Source organism: Artemia sp. Qi Xiang Cuo, chromosome 13 (assembly GCF_049724085.1).
Source record: "Artemia sp. Qi Xiang Cuo chromosome 13, ASM4972408v1, whole genome shotgun sequence".
In the NCBI taxonomy this organism is placed as follows: Eukaryota; Metazoa; Arthropoda; class Branchiopoda; order Anostraca; family Artemiidae; genus Artemia; species Artemia sp. Qi Xiang Cuo.
The window spans coordinates 62,321,441-62,345,836 of record NC_142806.1 but is presented as its reverse complement, the minus strand read 5'-3'; the positions used below and the strand labels follow the sequence as shown (position 1 = coordinate 62,345,836).

At 35.1% G+C, this 24,396-nt stretch overlaps 2 protein-coding genes across 2 annotated transcripts in view; one reads left to right on the top strand and one right to left on the bottom strand.

Annotated features, from left to right (window-relative positions):
- LOC148945524 (uncharacterized) overlaps positions 1–24,396 on the bottom strand; it is a 56,458-nt gene that overhangs the window by 31,567 nt on the left and 495 nt on the right. The window lies entirely within an intron of this gene.
- LOC148945523 (uncharacterized) overlaps positions 4,074–24,396 on the top strand; it is a 117,436-nt gene continuing 97,113 nt past the window's right edge. Inside the window, exon 1 of the mRNA XM_089099069.1 lies at positions 4,074–4,178. The gene's annotated coding sequence lies outside the window, so the exon portion shown is untranslated. The remainder of the gene's footprint in view (positions 4,179–24,396) is intronic.

Genomic DNA, 24,396 nt, shown 5'->3' with positions numbered 1-24,396 from the left:
TTCTTTCTGTGGCTGGAAATGCCACATATGTTTCTTCCATCATCCAGAATGGTATTATCGCCGCATCCGGGGAGCTTCTTCAGCGGTCTATTGTGGAAAGAGTAAACGCAAGTCCATGCTTTTCGGTACTTGCCGATGAAACGGTGGACGTTTCGAATACCGACCAGCTGTTTGTTTGCGTCCGCTGCACTTTCAAAGGGAACTTGCATGAGGACTTCCTTGGTTTTACCCCAGTTTCTGATTTGACTAGGCAAGGTCTGGCTTCATCAATCCTGCAATTTCTTGAAAGCCTTGGTCTTAATCTGAACAAGATGGTTGGTCAAGGATATGACGGTGCAGCAGCGATGAGTGGGCATCTTAGGGGTGTCCAGGCTGTTATACGTGAAAAGTATCCGAAGGCGCTTTACGTACATTGTAGTACGCACAGTCTCAACTTGGTCATCTCTTCTGTATGCTCTATTCTGGCGTTTAAGCATTTCTTCTGTGTATTGTCACAAGTCTGCAGTTTTTACCATACTTCCCCACTCAGGACACAGTATTTAATAGAGAAGATAAACGAAATACTATCGGATTCGAGGAAACATACTTTAACCGGACTCTGCGAAACAAGATGGGTGCTGCGCCACCATTCAGTCGTAAGTTTTCTTAAGCTGTACCGACCAATCCTGTGATCGCTGGAAGCTCTTGAAGAGAACGGACATGCAGAAACTTCTGCAAAAGTGGCGCAGTTACTGGACAGGATGAACCAGTCGCAATTTGTTGTGTGTCTCCATGTGATCAAAGAGCTTTTCTGCCTTAAGCTTCCATTGTGCAAGACTCTTCAGTCAGTTGAGTGTGATTTGGCAGCTGCATGCAGGCACGTGGAAACTGTCCTTTCAAAAACAAAGGAAATGCGAGGAAATGCTGCTATTGCTTTCACGTCTATTTTCAACGAGGCTCAGCGTTTTGCCAGCGACTTAGGACTGGAGATGACTCGTCCAAGGACGAAAGGTGGCCGGAGTATGCACGCAGACGATCTAGACCTTCTCAACCACTATTTAGAACCTCGCTCTTTATTCCTTTTCTGGACCACTTCACTTCCGTGCTGAAACAACGATTTGTGCTTCACCAGAAAATGCTGTCAAATCTTAGCGTCCTTTGTCCTGCCAAAATTGTTTCTGTCGATCTGAAGGCATTAAAACTGGAGTAATTGGTTGTATTGTATGGCGATATTCTTCCCGAGCCAGACTGTGTAAAGCAAGAAATTGAGCTATGGCGCATCAAGTGGGAGAATGTTCTGGTATCAAAGAGGCCTACTTGTGCTGTGTCTTCGCTTCAGGCATGCGACGCTACCTTTTTTCCAAATGTTTTTCTTCTTCTGGCTGTTCTTGCGATGTTACCTGTCAGCACTGCGACTCAGGAAAGAAGTTTCTCAACGCTCAGAAGGCTCAAAACCTGGCTGAGAAATTCAACAGGAGAAGAACGATTGAGTGGCCAGGGACGTTGACATCTGCCCTGACAAGGTCATCGACATTTTTGCAGGGAAGAAAAATCGTCGCTGGATTTCGTTTTATAGATATTCGCCCTTACTTTAAGCTAAAAAAAAACTAAAAAATATATAAACTACTTCTAGCCTACTATTTGGCTTCTTTTTGCGCAAAAGAAAATAGCTTGTAGTATTTAACTGCATGTAAATACTTGTCTTGTTTTTGCGTTATTATAATAAAAAAAAATGCCCCAAATAGATACGAAAGTATGCCTAGTGGACGCGTCCTCGTTCGCAAGGGGCGGACTAACGGTCTCCAGGTAACGTAATTTTGCTCGAGGATGTTAGACAAAGTCCACGGGAAAAAATCGAGTAGCCCCCCCCCCGAACAAAAATCCTGGATACGACCCTTTTAACTAAGGTACAATTTATTCACGGGTGTCTGGACAAGAAATGGATCCCGACGAGTATATTTTTGGACCTTGAGAAGGTCTTTGATTCGCCATGAAATATTGTTGTATAAATTAAACCATGGTGGGATACGAGGACCAGCACACGATTTTATCGCATCTTACCTAAGTGGTTGCTCCCAAGTGACTATGATCAACGACACAATTTCGGATCCATGTCTGTTGTCAAGTATTGGTGTCCTGCAAGGTTCAATCCTGGGACCACTGCTTTTTATAATATACATAAATGACCTTCCATCAGCGACAGAAAACATTGGTCTGAATGTTCTTTTCGCTGATGATACCGGATCATCACTTACTGGACATTCGGAGGGAGGATCTCAATGAGAAGCTGCAAATCGTATTTTCACAACTTCTTGTATGGCTAATAGCTAATCGTATGTCGCTAAATGCATCAAAAACCAAATTTATCATTTATAGTAGAAATGGGCTGAATGCACAAGGAATTTCAACAATCTTTGATCATGCTACAAATATTCAAATTCAAAGGGTAACTTCGTTCCGGTATCTGGGTATTGTTATTGATGAAAATCTGTCATATAAAGAATATTGTAATAGATTATGGGTTAAAGATGTTCAAGGGGTTGGTACAATGCGAAGGTTTCAGCATTTTTTTCCATATGAAATCCTACGTTTAATTTATTTTTCGTTGGTTCATTCCCATCTTACGTATTGTCCTCTGATATATTTGGCAACATTCAGATGTCATGTAAAACCGATACAAATTCTTCAAAACCAGGCTCTTCTAACTTAAAAGAAATATTTACCATCACCGTCTTCGTATCCTAATAAGAAGAAAACTGAAACACTATATCTTCTAACTAATATTTTGCCTGTTTCACAGATATTCACCCTTAATTCTTTTTTATTTAAGGTAAAATATGACCGGTCGGAACTACCTACGTACTTTCGTTTGAATAATTTTTTTCCTGTGAAACATGCCCATTCTTATGAAACCCGACATAAATGGAACATTCAGCACCTAAATTTAAGCACGGAGAGATCACGGTTCTCGCCATTATTTTCAATCACGGGTTCATGGTGTCTTTATCTACCATTTATTTATTGCAGAAAATCTATTCCAAATATAAAAAAGCAACTTCATTCTATCCTAATAAATAATTTTAAGGATTAATAATATATTGAAAAACTGGGTATTGTTTTGTTGAGTGTTTTGTTCTGTGAGATGCCGGTCATCGGTTACCCTTATTCGCCCGCTGTTTTTTTATTGGTATTTTCGGTGGATCTTTGCACGGTGTCGGTGGGTTTGTGGGGTGGGTGCCCGTCTATTGGTGAGCCATGGAATAACTCTTATTTATTTTTTTGTTGTCAAACAGGTTTATTCCGATAAATGTACCGGGTTTTTGTCATTCAACCTTGTGTCTCCGGCGTTTACCCTCAATTGATGTCTATTTTGTACAGATATTTTAAAATTAAACCTTGAACCTTTTGGACAGCCTATAATTTAGACTATTTTGCCCCTTACTGCTCTTCGGCACTCTTAAACTTGTTTATATATTTTGTTTTAAGTTTTTTTTTCGCTGCTCAAAAAAATAAAGCACAAATTTACAGACATGGAAATCAGAAGGTATATTTTCCCAAATATATTTTTCGCTAAATATAAGGTAAAGTTTGTTTTATTCCTATGTTCACGGCACCAGGTGCTTAAAACTATCTAATATGTCACTATTCAATTACTTTGTTTTGAAACCTCAAAGCTTTTAAATTTCTGTTGAAATTTCTTTTTAAGGAACTAACGGAGGGATTTCAAAGAATAACATCCCCAGGAAGATCGTTTCAGATTGAAGTGCAACACCGGATGAAGCTCTTCCTCTAGTACTTGGTTCTGGGGATGTCCTCCCTTAGATAATTGGACCAAGCTGTATGCCTTCGCGCCTGCCTTGTCAGTTGGACAAAGGAGAAAACAGTGCGAAAGAGCTCTTTTAAGGGAGGCCAATCCATATACTTGAAGAAAACTCCCATCGATGCTACATCAAACCTTTCATTTAGAGGCTGAAATGAGTCATGTGTAGAGCCGCATCCCGCCCTGTTTGTCCTATTCTGGATCTTCTGGTGTGGTTTTAACAGCATTTTCTGGGCACCAGCATATAGCGGGCATACATTTCAGCCGAGGGTTGGATACACGACCTGTAAAGTGGGTTAATCTAGCTGAATGGAAGAAAATTATTGCAGCGAAGATTGACTTCGAGCTTTCTTGTACAAGAGGGTCTCACCCAATCAAGGTGGTTATTCCAAGAGATATCTTTAGAGAAATAAATCCCCAGTAGACGAAGCTCGTCAAATTTCTTTAAAGTTTCATTTTGAAAATGAGACTGGGTTGTTCACGCGGCACTTTTGATCGGATAGTAAAAAATTCCTGTGTTTTCGATACATTAAATTTCATCATCCATGTAGCAGACCACTTTTCGATTGTATGCGGGGCCATCTGTAAAGAAAGGTAGGTTTGTGTTGGATCTTGGTTTTTTAGGATGACTGAGTTTGTCGTGGTATCGTCGGCAAAGTGATGCAGGGGCTTTTCAAGGTTGCTTCCTATGTCATTGATGTAGATAAGGAAGAGTGTATGTCCCAAAAACTGCTCTGAGAAACCCCTGTTTTCCCTGAATATTATCGGAAAATAGACCCGTCAAGGACAACCCACAGTGAATGATCTGAAATAAGGCTCTCAATCCCTCTTAACAGATACTCTCGAACACCACATCGATGGAGTTTCTTTAGTAGATCAAGGTGCCATACTCTGTGAAAAGCTTTGGCAATGTTGAATGACAATAGCCTAATATCGCCTGTTTTGCCAGAATTTCGATTTACTCCTGATACTGGGCAGCTAGGCAGCCTGATGTTGGGCGTTTTCTCCTAAACTCTAAATTTCCTAAATCCCAAGTCCTCTTCTCGCATAGAAGAGCATTTGTTTCCAGGAACCGGTAAAATGTCTTTTTTAGAGACATTCTCATATACATTGCCAATGCAGGAGAGGAGGCTAATCATAACTAGGTAAAAGAACCTTTGCCGGATGGTTCGCCAGACAAGACCTATACATCCATGACCATCTATTATTAGACAGAGAACGGTGTCAGAATGCTTCTCATTACCGCATGTTCAACATGGAAGTGGTACCCCATAATGGGTTAGGATTTGGCACAAGTGTCTCCCACCGGGAATGTTCAAAAAGTAATGAAAAAATTATTATCAAAGTTAAAAAAAAACAGCATATGGTCCTTTCAAGGACCAGAAAAGCTAAGGTGCTGTGAGGAAAACAGTTCAATCTTTTGTAGCCCACTAAGCGTATAAAAGATCACTTTAATGTTTTCTAAATGAAGTATAACACATTAAAGAATACAAAAAAGATTAACAGGTTGAGGAAGGCATGCAGGAGGTTTTTCTGACCTTTAGTCTCCCATGTATCAAGCTTCTTTCATTTATTTTTTCTGTACAACTACATTATGCTTTTTGAATTATTACCACAATTGCTTAGCTGTCAAAAATTGATTCCTGATTGTTTTATATTTTACAAAAACATCTTTCAACAATATTTTAAGCATTCTATATCAGCTTTAGTACACCCCTTAATGAAAAGCTAGAGTAGCCTGGGTATGATGAAGCATTTTGTAAGTTTTCTTTCACCCCTAAAATCTACTAGCAGAGAAATTTGACCCAAACTCAAATGGAAAAAGGTATTTTACCAAGGGGTAGCTGACTCAAAGAATCATGTACACCAAGAGCCCCATACCAAAAGTTCGAAGTGTGGCGAAAATGTGCCAAGCGTGACGACGCTGCACCAACCGTGGTGAGGCTTAACACAGTGTATTGGAGCTCTGCAAAGCTTGGTGAAACTTTTTCAAGTATGACAGCACTTTTTCAGGCGGGGAAAAGTGTACAAAGCATAAACATCATTATCTTATTCATGGGCTGGGGGCTTATGGCCATCAGGTTTGAACTCTTCCCCCTCCCCCGAAAAAAATTGTTTCGCTAGTCCGAAATTAACGAAAACATTTTTTTTTGAAATTCCACAGGAAATTTTGATAATCACTCACCTTTTCTAATAGACCCCCTTTACAGGGTAATTTTTTACCCCTATTCTTTGATCGGAAATCCTGGATACAGCCCTGCCATGTCATAGGTTTGCAACAAACTATAACAAAAAAAACTACTGTTCTGTATTTCTGTCAAAAAGCATGCTTTGATTACATTGGTCTATTTTTGTGCTATGTTTTTAAGTTTTAATGACGTTAACTCTTGGGTTACACTACTAGTGGCAGAAATTTGGGAGAAGGAGAATTCATCATATCCCTACAATATTTATTCACCCTTCTACTTTATTTAGCATTTGTATTTTGACCCAAAAATAGTAATTTTGCGTCATCCGCCAAATTTTTTTCCGATTATTGTTGCAAGGTTGTGTCACAGAAGTTCAACAGTTGGGTCGAAGTATTTCTACCGAGGTGTCAAAGACCGTATTCTATATTTTTATTTGCAATCTTTTCGTAACCATACACAGGAAATAACTGAGAAACTAGCCATAATTGACATGAGCCGTTAATTATTATCAAACAGTTCGTGGTAACAAACTTTAAGTAAGGAATGACCCAGCTCAATGATAACCAAAACTCTAGAAAACGGAATTTTGATACCAATAGATGCACCAAAAGAATCAGGTTTAACGCTGATTTCAAATATATAAGTTTCATCAAGTTTGATCCTACCCATCAAAAGTTACCTGAGAAGATTAGGCTGATTTTCGAAAAATGGAAAAAAGAACCTCTAAAAGTTATAGAACCTTAATGAAAATCACATCATTATATTCAGCGTACTGTAGACGTTTCAAGCTCCTATCTACAAAAATGTGGAATTTTGCATTTTTGCGAGAAGAAATATCATGGATGTGTGTTTATTTGTTGTTTTTTTTCTTTTGTTTTTTCCCCAGGGGTGATTGTATCGACCCAGTGGTCGTAGAATATCGTGTGAGGGCTCCTTAGAACGAAAATTAAAAATTCTAGTGGCTTTTTAAGGTGACCAAAAAAATAGAGGGCAACTAGACCACCTCCAACGCTCATTTTTTTTCCCAAAGTCACCTGATCAAAATTTTGAGAGAGGCATTTTGTTCAACATAGTCGAAAATATGATAACTATGTCCTTTACGATAACTTAATCCCCCAAACTCCCCGGGGGGAGGGCTGAAATTTATGAACTTTACCCAATGTTAACATATAGTATTAATTATTCGGAAGTATACAAACGTTTTCAGGGGAAATTTTTCTGGTAGTGGGGGGGATGGGTCGGGGGTTATATGGGAGGATCTTTTCATGAAGGAAGTTTTCATGGGGGAAGCGGCATTGATTAGAAGGAGTCACCACATTTCCGAGCATTATTTTAAAAAGATCAGAAATTATATAAAAAAAACAAGTTTTTCAACTGAAAGTAAGGAGCAATATCAAAACTTAAAACGACAGAAAACATTACGTATATGATTGGGTTCACCCCCTAGTCAATACCTCACTCTTTAAGCCAAAGAGTTCTTAGAAGTTTCATAAGAGCTATTTATTCTAATTAACAGAATATGTGATTAAGGGGTCATTTTCAAAGAATTGGAACAAAATTCGAACTTTAGCTTAAAGAGCAAGGTATTGACTAGGGGGCGAACCCTCTAATATACGTATTAAAAATATTTGAATATAAAAGTTCCTTGCGTAAGTTAATTCGTAAGTTGCGCATATTTATTACTAATAAAAACGTTCGTAAATAAAATTAAACAAGCTCCAAGAAAGCTATTTAACCAAATGAAACTAGAATTATATGAAAATTTTGTTTTAATCATTCATGTACGGTAAGCTAAAATCAAAACCTGCATGAATTTAAAAACTTTCAAAAATTAAATAAAAAAAAAAACAAGTTAAAGAAGAGCCGTTCAATGAAATATTTAATTTTCAAAACCAGGGAGAAAACTTCATAGGAAATGAATATTGAAGGTCAGAGTATATTATGGATTAGGTATAGCTATCGTAGGCTAGTACAGGTAGGTCTTACAAATACTTAATTTTTCAAAAATTTAGTTCACCCTATTCCTATGCTGTTTGTCTTCATAAATTAGGTTTCAATGACTAGATTTCAGTTCAAGGTATATATGTGAACTTTTGTACGAATGTACTGTATCTGTCAGGTTAACACAAGCCGTTTTGTGTTAGAAAAATTTGCATTGGTTGAAAGGTTAATGCTGATTTATCGAGAAACAAACAGCTATACTTTTTTAAAACACGATTATTTGCAAACCGAATCAAGTTTGGGGCTTGAATAAAGTTTCTTATGGTCAAAAGTATGTTATTTGATATCTGATATGTTCTTTTGTATAATTAAGTAAAAAACAACAAGTTTTTTTCACTGAAAGGTAGGAGCAACATTAAAACTTAAAGTGAACAGAAATTATTACGTGTACGCATGAGAGGACTCGCTCCCTCGTCAATACCTTGCTTTTACGCTAAAGTTCCGGCATCCCCTTCATACAAAATGCCCTTCCCCAATAGAAATATCCTCGCATGTAGCCCTCTGCCACCGACCCTCCCAACCAGAAAAAAATCCCCCCCTGAAAACGTCTGTATATTTCCGATAACCAATACAATATATAAACAACGGACAAAGGTCATAACTTGCTGGCCTTTCCCGGGGACTGTGGGAGTTTAATTCATCCTCAAAGACACAGCTATTAAGTTTTTCGACTATGCTGAACATAATTACTATCTCAAAATTTTGATCGGGTGACTTTGGGGGGAAAAGTGGGGGAGGGGGCCTAGTTGCACTCCATTTATTGGACACTTCAAAAGGACACTAGAAGTTTTATTTTCCGTTCCAATGAGCACTCTTGCAATATTCTAGGATCATCGGGTCAATACGATCACTCTTGAAAAAATAACAAAAGTAAAATACGCATCCGTGAACTTTCTTCTGGCAAAAAATATAAAATTCCACATTTTTGCAGATAGGAAACTTGAAACCTCTACAACAGGGTTCTCTGATACGCTAAATTTGATGGTTGGATTGTCATTAAGGTTCGGTGACTCTTAGGGGGTGTTTCTCCATTTTTGTCGAGAATAAGACAAATTTCCTCAGGCTCGTAAATTTTGATGTTTGTAACTAAACTTGAAGAAACTTATATATCAAAAATATATAAAAATCAAACAGTCCGTGGTAACGAACTGTGAGTAAGGAGCGACCAAGCTTAGCAGTAACCGAAACTCTAAAAAACGAAATTTTGATACCAGTAGATACATCAAGAGAATCGGATTCTCAAAAGAAAAGAATTGCCTTATTTTTGAAAAAAGGGGAGAAAAAAACCCTAAAAAAGATAGAACCTTAATAAAAATTAAACCGTCAGATTAAGCGTAACAGAAAACCCTACTGCAGATGTTTCAAGCTTCTATCTATAAAAATGTGGAATTTTGTTTGTTTTTTTTTTTTTGCTTGAAGAAAGATCATGGATATTAACTTGTTTGTTTGTTTGATTTTTTTCCCACGGGTGATCGTATCGATCCTGTAATCCTATAATATCTTGAGAGGGCTCATTCAAACAGAGATTGAAAGTTCTAGTGCCCTTTTTAAGTGACAAAAAAATTGGAGGGCAACATGCCCCCCCACGCTCATTTTTTCCCAAAGTCAACCAATCAAACTTTTGAGATAGATATTTTGTTTAACAAAGTCGAAAATCTAATTAATATGTCTTTGAGGATAACTTAGTACCCCACAATTTCCGGGGGAAGGGCTGCAAGCTATGAACTTTGCCCACTGTTTACATATAGTACTGGTTATTGGAAAGTATACAAACTTTTTCAGGAGGGATACTCACTGGTGGGAGGGGGGCTCGGAAGAAGGGGTTATGTGGGAGGACCATCCCATGGACGATGTTTTTCTTAGTGGAAGGGACATTTCCATGAGGGGGCGCTGGATTTCCCAGCATTGTTTTAAAAACGATCAGAAATTAAATAAAAAAATACAAGTTCTTCCAACTGAAAGTAAGGGGCAACATTAAGACTCAAAACGAACAGATATTATTACGTATATGAGGGGGTTCGCCCCCTAGTCAACACCTTGCTCTTTATGCTAAAGTTTTTTTTAGTGCTTTCAAAAGAGTGGTATTCTAATTAACGGCACTTGTGTTTCAAAAATTTGTGACTCGAAAAAAATTCGGACTTTAGTGTAAGGAGCGAGGTAATAACTAGTGGGCAAACCCCTCGTACACGTAATACTTTATGTTAGTTTTAAGTCTTAATGTTGCTCCTTACTTTCAGTTGGAAAAACTTGTTTTTTTTAATCAGCATAAAAATCTAATTCTTTTGATATATCTATCTCAAAACTCTTGCTTACATTGGTTGCTCCTTACTTACAGTTCGTTACCACGAATTGTTTGATATTTTGAGGCAATTGAAAAGAAAATTAGAATAAAGACATTTTTTTTACAATTAGTCTCGCCTTTTCTCTCAGTTTTAGAGATAAAATTTTCAGCGACAATGAATTTTCCAGGGATAATTTTCCAGGGGGAGGTGTCTTACATAGGAGAATGTTTTCATTGATGACCTTTATGTTACGAGAATTCAAACGGAGGGGGTGGGGATTTTCTGAAATTCTTAGAAAAACGATCAAAAATCATATTAAAAAACAAGTTTTTTTTAACTGAAAGTAGGGAAGAACATTAAAACTTGAAGCAAACAGAAGTTATATGTAGAGATCACATCAGATGATCAGAAATCAAATTAAAAAACAAGTTTTTTTTAACTGAAAGTAGGGAAGAACATTAAAACTTGAAGCAAACAGAAGTTATATGTAGAGATCAGATCAGACGATCAGAAATCATATTAAAAAATTTTTTTTTAACTGAAAGTAGGGAAGAACATTGAAACTTCAAGCAAACAGAAGTTATATGTAAAGATCAGATCAGACGATCAGAAATCATATTAAAAAACAAGTTTTTTTTAACTGAAATTAGGGAAGAACATTAAAACTTGAAGCAAACAGAAGTTATATGTAGAGATCAGATCAGACGATAAGAAATCATATTAAAAAACAAGTTTTTTTTAACTGAAAGTAGGGAAGAACATTAAAACTTGAAGCAAACAGAAGTTATATGTAGAGATCAGATCAGACGATAAGAAATCATATTAAAAAACACGTTTTTTTTAACTGAAAGTAGGGAAGAACACTAAAACTTGAAGCAAACAGAAGTTAAATGTAGAGATCAGATCAGACGATCAGAAATCATATTAAAAAACAAGTTTTTTAACTGAAAGTAGGGAAGAACATTAAAACTTGAAGCAAACAGAAGTTATTCCGTATATGTAGAGGACAACCCACTCTTCAATATCCCGTTGTTTACGCAAAAATTTGAATATTTGTCCCAATTCTTTGAGAACGACTCTTAAAACTTAAAGTACGTTTAAACATAATAAAAAGTTTTTTTAAGAAGCTCTTTAAAGTACTAAGAATCTTTAGCGTTATTAAATAAAAAAACAAGTTTTTTTTAACTGAAAGTAAGGAGTCACATTAAAACTTAAAACGAACAGAAATTATTCCGTATATTAAAGGGGCTGTCCCCTCCTCAACGCCTTGCTCTTTACGCTAAAGTTTTTTATTGGTTAAAAAATTAGAGTTGTGATAAAGTCGAACTTTAGCGTAAAGTGCAAGGCGTTGAGGAGGGGACAGCCTCTTTAATATACAGAATAATTTCTGTTCGTTTTGAAGTTTTAATGTTGCTCTTTACTTTCAGTTAAAAAATATTTTCTATTTAATTTTTGAACGTTTTTGAATAAATCCAGGTTTTGATCTTGGCTCACAGTACATGAATAATTAAAACAAAATTTTCATATTAATTTACTTTTATTTGGTTAAATGGCTTTCTCGAAACTTGTTTTATTTTATTTACGAACGTTTTTATTAGTAATAAATACGCGTAACTTACGAATTAATTTACGTAACGAACTTCTATATTCATATATTTTTAATACGTATAATAGGGAGTTCGCCCCCTAGTAAATACCTTGCTCTTTAAGCGAAAGTTCGAATTTTGTTCCAATTTTTTAAAACTGACCGCTTAATAACAAAGGACGCTAATTAGAATAAATATCTCTTATGAAAATACTAAAAAAGCTCTGGCTTAAAGAGTGAGGTATTGACTAGGGGTGAACCCAATCATATATGTAATATTTTCTGTTCGTTTAAAGTTTTGATGTTGCTGCTGTTGCAGTTGAAAAACTTGTTTTTTATATTTAATTTCTGATCTTTTTTTTTAAATAATGCTGGGAAATCCGGCGCCCCCTTTATAGCAATGTCCCTTCCCCGAGGAAAACTTCCTTTATGGACAAATCCTCCCACAGAAACCCGGACCCCCCCCCCCTACCAGGAAAAATCTCCCCTGAAAACGTCTGTACTGTATACTTCCCAATAACCAATACTATATATTAATATTGGGTAAAGTTCATAACTTTCAGCCCTCCTCCCGGGATTTTCGGGGGATTAAGTGATTCTAAAAGAAATACTTATAATATTTTCGAACATGCTGAACAAAATGGCTATCTCAAAATTTTTATCAGGTTACTTTGGTAAAAAATGAGCAGGGGAGGGGGCCTAGTTGCACTCCATTTTTTTTGGTCACTTAAAAAGGGCACTAGAACTTTTAATTTCTATTCCAATGAGCCCTTCTACGATATTCTAGGACCAATGGGTTGATACGATCACCCTTGGGAAAAAAACAAATAAAGACGCACCCGTGATCTTTCTTCTGGCAAAAAATGGAAAATTCCACATTTTTGTAGATAGGAGCTTGAAATCTCTACAGTAGGGTTCTCTGATACGCGGAATATGATGGTGTGATTTTCATTAAGGTTCTATAATGTCTAGGGGGTCTTTCCCCCTTTTTTCAAAAATCAGCCAAATTTTCTCAGGCGCGTAACTTTTGATGGGTAGAATTAAACTTGATGAAACTTATATATTTGAAATTAGTGTTAAAATCCGATTCTTTTGATGTATCTATTTGTATCAAAATACCGTTTCCTAGAGTTTCGGTTACCATTGAGCCGGGTCCCAATAACCAATACTATATGTTAACATTGGGTAAAGTTCATAACTTTCAGCCCTCCCCCTGGGGGCTTCAAGGGATCAAGTCATCCTAAAAGACATAGTTATAATATTTTAGACCATGCTGAGCAAAATGGCTATCTCGAGATTTTGATCGGGTGACTTTGGGAAAAAAAAATGAGCGTTGGAGGGGGCCTAGTTGACCTCTATTTTTTCGGTCACTTAAAAAGGGCACTAAAACTTTTAATTTCCGTTCCAATGAGCCCTCTCACGATATTCTAGGACCACTGGGTCGATACGATCATCCCTGGGGAAAAGAAAGAAAAAAAATAAAAATAAAATAAACACGCATCCGTGATCTTTCTTCTGGCAAAAAATGGAAAATTCCACATTTTTGTAGATAGGACCTTGAAATCTCTACAGTAGGGTTCTCTGATACCCTGAATATGATGGTGTGATTTTCATTAAGGTTCTATAAATTTTAGGGGGTCTTTGACCCTTTTTTTGAAAATCAGCCAAATATTCTCAGGCGCGTAACTTTTGATAGGTAAAATTAAACTTGATGAAACTTATATATTTGAAATCAGAATTAAAATCTGATTCTTTTTATGCATCTATTGGTATCAAAACTCCGTTTTTTAGAGTTTTGGTTACCATTGAGCCGGGTCACTCCTTACTTACAGTTCATTACCACGAACTGTTTGATTTTCAGTTGATGAAACTTGGTCACAATCATGGTTGCTGCTCGCAACAGTAGTTACTACCTAGTAAAGAGCAAACCACAGCCCATAGTAATCAGAGGCCGAAAGATATGTTTTGGAAGATACTCTGACGAGAAAAAATTGCCATCTGACACCGATTCAGGAATGGTGATTATTATTTCGGTTAATCTTAAAATCAAAATTTTATTGCGAAAACAAATTTTCGGAATTTTGGATTTCAGATTTCGGAAAAGACCCTGAAACCCCTCGAAAATAGCGTTTGATCATACTATAAAATGCACTATTGGAGGATGTGTCACCATTTACTTTTTTTCTACAAGGGGTAAACTTTTTATTTATAAATTTTGCCATCTGAAAGAGGAAAATAAAACTAAAAATGGCACATTTGGTGCCTTTTCTCAAGCACTAGAGCTAGCAGTGGTCCTAAAAGATCGTCAGAGAGCTAATTTGAATAGAAATTAAAAGTTCTAGTGCCCTAAAAGGGACCAAAAAGATCGGGGGACAGGTAGTCATGCTTTACTAACTCCCTTCTTCCAAAGTCGTCTGATAAAATTTTGAGACAATAATTTTTGTTCAGCATAGTTGAAATTTTCAATAAATATGTCCTTGGTGACGAAATAACCTGCCAGAGTCTCTGGGGACAGGGTTGTAAGCTAAGCATCTATGGGTTGGCGCAGAAACAAATGAACTGAATTGAATTATCTGTCCTGTTATTTCGGTAAGTAAACCGTATGTATTTGGATCATACAGTCAAGGGTTCAAATCCCTTATTGGCATATTTTTTTCAGTCATTTGTGCCTTGTATATGATCGCGAAAACAATTAAATTAATTTTAACTACCAGTCGTGTTATTTTGGATTGTAGAACTTTGCTTTATGCGGGTAACCTGTTTTTGTTAAGGCTGACCATAGAAAATCTTAACCAATGCTGTTTTTCAACTACTCCAAGAAATCACAATTATTAGCCAAAATTTGAGTTATTTTGAGCTTGAATTTTGCTTATAATTTCCGGATCAAAATTAAAAATTGGTTTCACTTTTCTTACATTTGCTTTAAGGGATTTAGAAAAAAATTAAGTTATTCCAATGTATAAATTTATTGTTTCTTTCGGCTCCCATAGTCCAAGATGAAAAGGCTGTAAGTTAATCAATTTGCCAATTGTTTACATATAATCAAACATTTGTTATTTTAGAATATAAAAATTTTTAGGGTAGGATTTTGGCAGGGGGAAGGGGTTTTTCCGCAGAAAGAATATTACAAGGGAAGGCAATTTTGGGAGGACCTTTCTAGGAAAAATTTTACATGGAGGGAGGGGGGTATTCGTTCATTATTTGACAAACCATGCCAAATTAAATAAAAAAAATCAACTGGAAGTAGGGAACAACATTAAAGCTGAAAATGAACACAAATCATCCTGTATGTTAGGGGGATGCCCCCTTCAAAGAAAAAAATTGTGGCAATGGTGCTTCTGCATTAAATATATTTATATTTTTTCGTGACGCAGAATGTAAAAGCCCAGCAACTTCTTTTTTTAACAGTGACAGCTATTTTACAGCTACAACCTAGCAAAAAATGTGTTTATACCATTTTTTTTATTAATCTTTTGGATCGTTACAGTGTTTGGAACATTTCCCTGCTTAGAAGCACTTTTTTTTGCACTATAAAACTTACTATATATTACTCTATATACTCACTATATATATACTATATACTATATATTACTCAATATTAGTATCACAGCTGGAGAGACCAAGAGGTTAGCTGAATCAATCCATTATTTTTGTATTCTTATCAATGACTTTGCAGTTATTGATGTAACATTTATTTTTATGATTAAGTTTTTAAAATAATTTTAATCGTACAATGAAATTAACATATATCACAAGTGGTATAAGACTGTGAAAAATATTACAGAAAAGTTTGATGTAGTCAGGCTTCGTATCCACTTGTGACTCCTAAATCAATATTCTTGTATTTTTCTAATTAGCTTATTTGCATTAGTTTTATCTATTTATGTTAGATAAACTGCGAAGCAACGATTTTTCGGTTGAAGTTGCAAGGTCACTATTTATTTCCATCGGAGAAACTTTGTTTCTTTAAATTAATTTGTATACGAATTTAGGTATTGGCTTACTTTCTATTTTAGTGTTGTACAAGAGTTTTGATCAATTTATATTAAAACAGGTGGAACTGAAATTCTAGATATTGCATAGTATATTTTGATCTACTTTTAGTCTACACCTCAGTTGTTCTTAAGATATTGCTGAGAAGTCTTATTGACAACCTGCATGTACAAAGTTACTTTTGATTTAGTTATAAGGCATCATTAGCTGTCCCTGACTTCTTATACTTTATTTACTTTATTCTCTATCCCATTCCTAATATATCCCGTCCAAATATCCTGACAGCCTAGTCAATTTTGATAACCTTGATGCACATAAACTATTTTGGTTTTGTTCAATTGTAGCAGAAATAGCAGCAGAAAAAGTAGCAAAAGTAGTAGTAAAATTGTTGACACTTTAAACTACAGCATAATGTCATAAGCCCTTGCTGAGATATGTCTAATACACCTCTTTGATAGCCCACGTGTACATGGTGTATTTTCATTTAGCTCAACAATACCCCCCCCCCCCTCCCAATTCCAGAAAGTCTTACTAACACTTTTGCGATTGTACTAGTAATAGTCATAGTATCAAAGGTAGTAGTAGGAGCTTCGGGAGTAAAGGTAGGACCTAATGCCCTTAGCCTTAGTAGTTGTAACAGTAATATCAGTAGTAATAGCAGTAAAAGTAGTATTGGTAGCGGTAGGAGTAGTTTCTGTAGAAGTAGTGACAGTAGCATCCAAATATTGCGCTTTGGTTAGCACAATATCCCATAAAACAGATCATGCAAGTTTTAGCTTAATACCCCGAGTCGTTCCTAAGAAACTACTGGTCCGCCTTTTTGAAAACCTGCATGCACATACTGTGTTTTGGTTTGGTTCAATTTCCCCCTCATATTCCCTGAAGTTTTATTTTTATACCTTTAGCATTCCTCTCATCATGCCCTGTAATTTTCAACTTAATACACTAAGTCGTTCCTTATATATTGCTAATACTCCCTTTGAAAGGCCTGTGTGCATAAAGTCTGTTTTAATTGAGTTCACTTTTTGCCTAAATACTTTCTATTTCACATTATAATCATCAGCTTTAGCAACAGTCACCTTTAAGATAGCAAATGTGGCATCAGTGTTAGTAATGGTTGTGGTAGGGGCAGTAGCAGTAGCATTAGTCGTAGTAGTGGTTGTTGATGTAGTAGTAGTTTTAGTTGTTGTAGTGTAGCAGCATGCACATATTGACTTTTGGTCAATTGATCATTCTCCCAATCATTCCCTTAGATTTCCTGCTTAATGCTCTAAGTCATTCCTTAAATACACTCTTTTGACAACCTGCTAGTAAATTATATGATGTGTTTGGATTTATTTCATCACTCCCCTTAACATTCCCTGAAAACTTCATCTGAATGGCCTTGGCCTTTTTGGACATAAATGGCAAAACATACCCCACTTTTCCAATAACAAATAATATATGTAAGTAATGGGCCAATTGTATAACTTACAGTCCTTACCCCAAGGGGTGTGAAGGGCGGAAGTCTTCCTCAGAGACATTGTTTTTAACCTTTCAACTATGTTGAACAAGATGGCTATCTCAAATTTTAAGATAGTTAAATAATATAGAATATCTCTAGGGAAAATGGAGCGTGGAAGGCTGGTTGCCCTCCAATCACTTTCGACTCATAAAGGGCACTACAATCTTCACTTTCCAATAAAACGAGCGCCTTCCGGATTTTTGTACGACATGTTTTATTTGAAGTCTCTTGGTGAAAAAAAAAACATTGTTCCCACTTCGCTCTTTACTTAGGTGCTGTCATTGCAATGCCTATGATACTAATATCTCCTTAACGCCAAATTCCGAAGAAACGGAAAATCAGAAAAAATTGGTATTAATATTTTTATTTAAACTTACGACTAGCCCCCCAAAAAACATCACTGATTGATATTTAAGGTTCAATAGAAATTGGCTTGATGTTGAAGAACGAATCCTGGTCCCTAGTGGAAAGTTCCTCTGGCTGGTCGTTTAATTCTAAATTTAAATGATTATAACTTTATTTAAAATTGCTAAGCATCTTGAAAGTGACTCTTCTCTGTTTTTTGTGTCAATAAAATCCCAGAAACAAAGATTATGTTTGAAAAACTCAGAGCATCCCGACTGAAACACAATCAATGCTGCATATTTGTTGCGATTGGCGGATAAGGAAAAAGAATTGCTAATAACTCCCTCTTCGTTTAATACTGCCAATAATTTTTCCTGGACTATTAGAAAATAATATATAAACGTTGATTACTGAAAGTTAGAAAAATGTTATTTCCTCTTTTCAGTTGTCATTTTGGTTAGTGTGTAGAGATCTTCTCTCCCTTTCTTTGGACAATATTGTTATTCTAGGTTAATTTTGTTTTCCTTCTTTCCTCGTCGAGAAAGATTTCTGGATTCAAAGCCAAAATTTTCAGACTATTATTGTTATCAATGAAAAAAAACAGTTGCCTTTTCACTTGCTATTTCGCAATTTTAAAATTGTCCCCATTTCTTTTTGATCGTTCGAGAGCTACGGGACTGGTGATTTGATGACTCAAGATCGCCCCTCTAAAGGTGACTTAGTAAAGATTGAACCCTAGTCAATCACTATCTTTTCCTGCCCCTTTGTTAGTGTCAAACAAGAACATCATAAAGAGCTATATAATACTCGTGTTGAAGAAATTTTCATAGTTTGTCTTGATAAAATTAAAACTACCAGATGAAAAAGTTAAGTAAATTTCAGCAGTGTAGGAAGTTGAGAAAAAAGGGAAGGATATAATGGAGGGAATCTAGTATATTGAAAGCATATTCAATGGATGAAATATGCAATGGAAGGAATGTGTAATGGAAGGTTTTTCAAGATCAAGTAGCAGTTTAATTGCTGAATAGCTTATTTTTTTGATTATGTTCATAGTTTTATTATAACTGTTAGAGAGTGGCTTAAGAAAACAAGAAAAATTAGACATCCTTTTAACTGGACAATAGGAAGCATAGAAGTGAAATAAGCTTTGAAGGAGGATTCTTAGAATTGACCATGTAAATATATCCATTCCTGGATATTCCTGGAATATCCAGGAATATATTCCTGGAATGCAAGGGTTGTTGTTTCTAAAAGTTGTTTTGATGGAGTTTACATGATGGAGTTGTTTGATGGTTTACTTAGGATGCTCCATCAAAACATCATGTTTTGATGGAGTTGTTTTGATGGAGGTACTTAAAAGATAAATTGTCAACAAGTAAAATGCCGAACATCAGAAAAAACGAAAATCATATAGGATGTGTGCACATTAGTAATGAAAATAGATGTCATTTCTTCTGGCAATAGAGCTCTTGGAGAGATGAATTTCAGATTGTTAAGAATATACTGATTTCGACCGAGTCCGTTGATTTTGAATTGAAAATCATGTTAGTTTAGGTACTTAAAAAAAACATTTAAACCAGATCAAGTCCCATTAGCAAAAGCAACAAGAGAATGCCAAGAAAGCGCACTGTGACATTTAGAACAGGAAAATGTCTACTGACAGACAGGGGCTAATCTCCAGCATTTTTATTGGGGGGGGGGCGGGTAAGAGGGGTCCATATCTAGATAGTCAAAGGGCATAGTATGTATAATATTTTTTCTCTACATTATTGGTGGCGGGAGTAACTGCCCCCCTTGCCACCCCCAAACGACGCCCCTTCTGACAGAAACAACAACATACGAGCAATTAATTATTAGATTCCAAAAAGGGTCATTTGATACAACAATTTCATCGGTACTAGAAGTAGTGAAAAGACTCTTAAAGTATTTTTATTTTCAGTTCTTATGGTAACTTCGTGGAGTCTCATGACGACTGGCAGAATTTGAGCACTGACTTAACTATCAAGATATAAGTTAAAATAGAGGCAATAAAACTCAGGGATTTTCAACAAGAAGTGGAAAAAATTCAAATGAATAGCAATTATCTTTAAGTTTTATAATTCCAATTTAGCATCGTCAATGTTAACTTTGGTGGCATATCTGAACTTGAAAGGGTTGAAAAAGTAAAAGTGGTGGCATAATAGTGGCACAGTTGAATAGGTTTAGCTTATTGTCTACATATCCTTTGTTACCTCCACACAGCACCATCAGTCAGTGAAAACCAAAAATATGTTTGAAATTAATTCCTAATAAAAAAAAGTCAAATGAACTAGAATTTGGAATAGAATCTCTATTTTGTGTCTACTTTTACAGCAAAATTTAGCTACGGAAAGAGTTTTTCTTACATATTCTGAAAAATTGCTTGAAACTTTGTCATTTTTTTGACATTTTTTTTTGTTTCTTTTTTTATGGTCATCATTAAATTCACTTAAAAAATACTATTGAATTTTTTAATTAGCATTTAAAAAGCATTAGATACCGGTATCTAATGCTTTGTTTCATCTACGGAGGGAACTGGAAGCACTAACAGTCCATCATTAAGTATCGGTATCCGTAAAGAATTTCTCCAACTACTTAAAATCACCGTCCTGGATATAATCTCTCTCAGTTTGCTTATTAAGTGAGAATTAAAAAAGAGTTTAAAAAAAACCTAGTGCAAAAATTGTTTCTTCCCAAACTCAAAAACTTTCTTAGGTATAATAATAGATTCTTTTAATTTATATCCGACTAGTAGAAGCAAATTCCAAGAAGTCACTTTCAAGAATTTTAGAAAGAGAGCTTGAAACCCAGATGTGTCTATTTTTTCCTTTGTTTTATTTAGGGCTTTGGGACACTGGTAGGGTTGCCACTACAGTGATTTAATATTTATTAGATTTAGATCAATTTTTTTTACTAGATTAGCCTAAATTATAATAGACGTGACCCCCAAATGTGCACCTCGGCCCTTTTGACGCGATACGCAGGTGGCACCCAAAAAGGACACGAGTTCAATTTTCAAAACATATTTTACATTACCAGTTTATAAAATGATTCTTGGTAACAAGCTGTAGGTAAGGGGCACCTCAGCTCAATAGCAACCGAAACTCTAAAAATTGGAATTTAAACATTAATAGGTAAGTAAAAAATGACTTTTATGCTGATTTGAGATATCCTAAGGTCACTGACTTTAAGCCTTTCTATCATTAAATATTTTTTTGTAACTGAAAGTAAGGAGCGATAATTAAACTTAAAACGAACAGAAATTATTCCTTTTGTGAAAGGGTATATCCCCTCCTTATCACCCATGTCTTTACGCTAAAATTATTTTATTATTTTAAAAAGTAGAGTTTTGACACAGAGTCAAACTTTCGCGTAAAGAGCGGGGTGTTCAAGAGTGGACCGCACCTTTCATGTACGGAATAATTTCTGTTTGTTTTAAGTTTCAGTGTCGCTCCTCACTTTCAGTTTAAAAACATTTTTTTATTTACTTTCTGAAAATTTTCGAACTAATGCAGGTTGTTATTTGGCTCACCGTACATAAGAAATCAAAATTAAATTTGCATGCTAATTTTAGCAAAGTTCCCGCCCCCTCCCCGTCTAAAATTTTTTCTGGAAAGTTCATTGATTCTAGGCTGTGTAATATCAGTTAGGGGCATGAAAAATCTTCACTGGCAACCCAAAATAAGCTAGCAAAATGATATTTTTTGAAATGCTGAAATCATAAATACATGAAATTGTTTTTCTTGGCTGCAAAACTGTAATCAACAATAAAGATAATAGTTTTCTGTTGTTGTTGATAATAATAAACGACTGTATAAATAATCGGACGCCTATAGAATATGTAACGATCACCATTAAAAATTAAAATGAGCTGAAACTAATCCGTATATAAAGGGATCTGCTACTCACTCATCCTTATCCTTCAATCTTTACGCTAAAGTCTTTGAGTTCTTTCAAAACTTGTTGCATAAATTATCTTTCATTTATCTATTAATTGATAATTTATTTTTTAATTAATATTATCTTTATTTAATTTTTATTACTGTCTAATAGTTTTTATTTTTTATTTATTTTATTAATTAATTGATAATTTATTTTTCAATTATCATCATCTTAATTTAATTATTATTATTATTTAATCTATTTTATTTTTTCTGTTTATTTTTATGAATTAATTAATAAATTATTATTTACTTTCATTTTTTACTACACATTTTATAAAAACTAAATTTGAAAATTACTATATGATTATAACTATTAGTTTATTTATTTGAAATGTATTAATCACATTAAGATTCAACGTCATTCTGTTTCAAGAGTCGTTCTTAAATAATTTTGACAACAAGTAAAACTTTAGAGTAGAGAATAAGTACCCATGAAAGGGTAGCGTCCTACACATACACAATAGTTTCTGTTCATATGAAATATTAATTTTGCTCCTTAGCTTCAGTTTAGAAAAACATTTTTTAATTTAATTTTCCGTATTCATATAGTTTTGCTAACTGTTGTTCATTGTATTCAGAATAGAATTAGTCACTTGTTTTTGACGAAACACAAATACTCAAAAATCGATTAAAAAACTCTTTGTTTTCTTTTTATTTTTACAAATGTAGCAAGGCTACAGTTTTACAGGTTCTAGCGAGTTTCTACTGTTTTTTAGGGCTAACGAGGCACTGCTAGATCCTAAAAGAGGTGAAATATGCAATCATGCAAAGCGTTCGCAGTTAATCGTTTATTCCCCATACTTTGTCAAGGCTTGGGACATTTTATCACATTGCTTCGACAGTAAAAGAACGGATCTATCCTCATTTGTTTAGAATCAACAACTTTTCAGCTCAAATATTTTGAAAGACGATTGGTAAAGAATCAGAGTAAGGAAGCTTGAATTTTCCAAAAGAAATCTGGGAGACGACTCCAGCCTATGAAAGGACTAAATTCATGTGGAAGTGTTTATATTAGATAGCATTAGATAAATGGTAATGTTATTCCTTTGTTGGATTTGGATCAACAAGAAACCAAAATCAAGGAAACGACATATTTTAGACCTAAACAGTGACTAATAAACATCAGATGAAGTCTGGCCATATTTTGCAATTCGATTTGAAGATTTTGAATAGATCTCGATTGAGATTATCTATGGTTGTGAAAAGTCGGAAGAAGGCTTTGTCGAATGTAAATTTAGCGTCCCACCGAGGGAAAACACAATTTCAGAAGTCTACACCGTGAATTCAATGAGAATTAAAGAAATACACAGAAACAAATATTTTATTTCAGGACGACAGCAGGTTCTTATGACATGAAATAAAAAAGAAGCTTTTCCATGAAATAAAAATAAGCAAGACAAGGGATAAAAGTATTTATTCAAACAGAAGCAGAGTGACATTGGAATTTTAAATAAAATAAATTTTTCAGTAGGAGGGAAGGAGATTCCTATCCCATAATAATGCACTACTTAAGTTAAAGCTTGAATTTTGTCCACCATTAATTCAAAAACTGAAATTTTTACTTTGTTTCACAAAGGCTTTTGTAGCCTTTTTGTTTTGCTATCCAAATATACTCTAAAATTTATAATGTAAATTCGTTGTTGATCAAGCTGTTAGCATCACTGTATTGACTGGTAACCTTTTTGGAGTTGATTAAGTTTTTTGTTTCCCTCATAATTATTTGATATTTAAAATTGTTAACTTAAACTCATTGTAACTTCGTGATTAAGTTGCTTTTCGAAGATGTTTCCTTGGGGGGAGGGGGGAAGGGTGAGGAGGTCTGGTGATCATGTCCTTATTATCACTGTATTGATTTGTGATATCAATGGAATATATAAACATTTTCTGTGCAAATTCAGGACTTCAAAATTTAAGATTCTTCTGAAATTGCAGAGTTCTGTAGCTTTGGGGAGTGGTGGAAGTCAGTGTTGATTATGTTATTGATATCACTGTATGAATTGATTACCTTTTTGCATTTCATTATTCTCTCTTTCTTCTGCCCTTGTTCAAAATTGGGGACTGGTTTTCAAGCAGCATCTTTAATTCAAAATCAAGTTCCTCGTTATAAGCATTCCAGCCGTTTTTATGTTAGGTGGTAATAAAGAGCTCTGGTGATCCTGGCATTACAATCAATGCATCGATTTGTAACATCATTGGTATCACGAAATTTTTATCCTTTTTTTTACCATTAATTAAACCGTATTTAAGGACTTTCCAGATTTGATCTTCAACTTGACTTTACAGGCAGTATCCTATCCCAGAATGTATCATCTAGGTTTGTAAAATATTTAATAGTGGAGTGAAGATGCTTAAATTATAGTAGACAGGGCTCAGGGTGTTTTCTTACGCTTCAAAAAACTTTGAAAGAATAGGAAGACAAGTCTGCTCACCGACATCAGAGTATTGGAAGCTATAGTGATGACAGTGGTCAAATATGTTTTTGAAGCATTGGCGCTCCAAAAAAGTGGATAAAAATTTGCTAGATGTTTTCAAAAAAAAAAAAAAACGCCTACGGATCGTTATGGGTACCTTACTGACTGGCCGTATTTGAAACAATAGGCAAAGGTGTGGTGCATTCCCACGTTCTAGGACTATGATGAGATAAGGGTTGAGATCGCTAGGGCATGTTCTGCGAATGAAGGATGGCATATTGCCGAAGATTTTACTTTTAGGCCAACGTTTAAGACTAAACTAAAG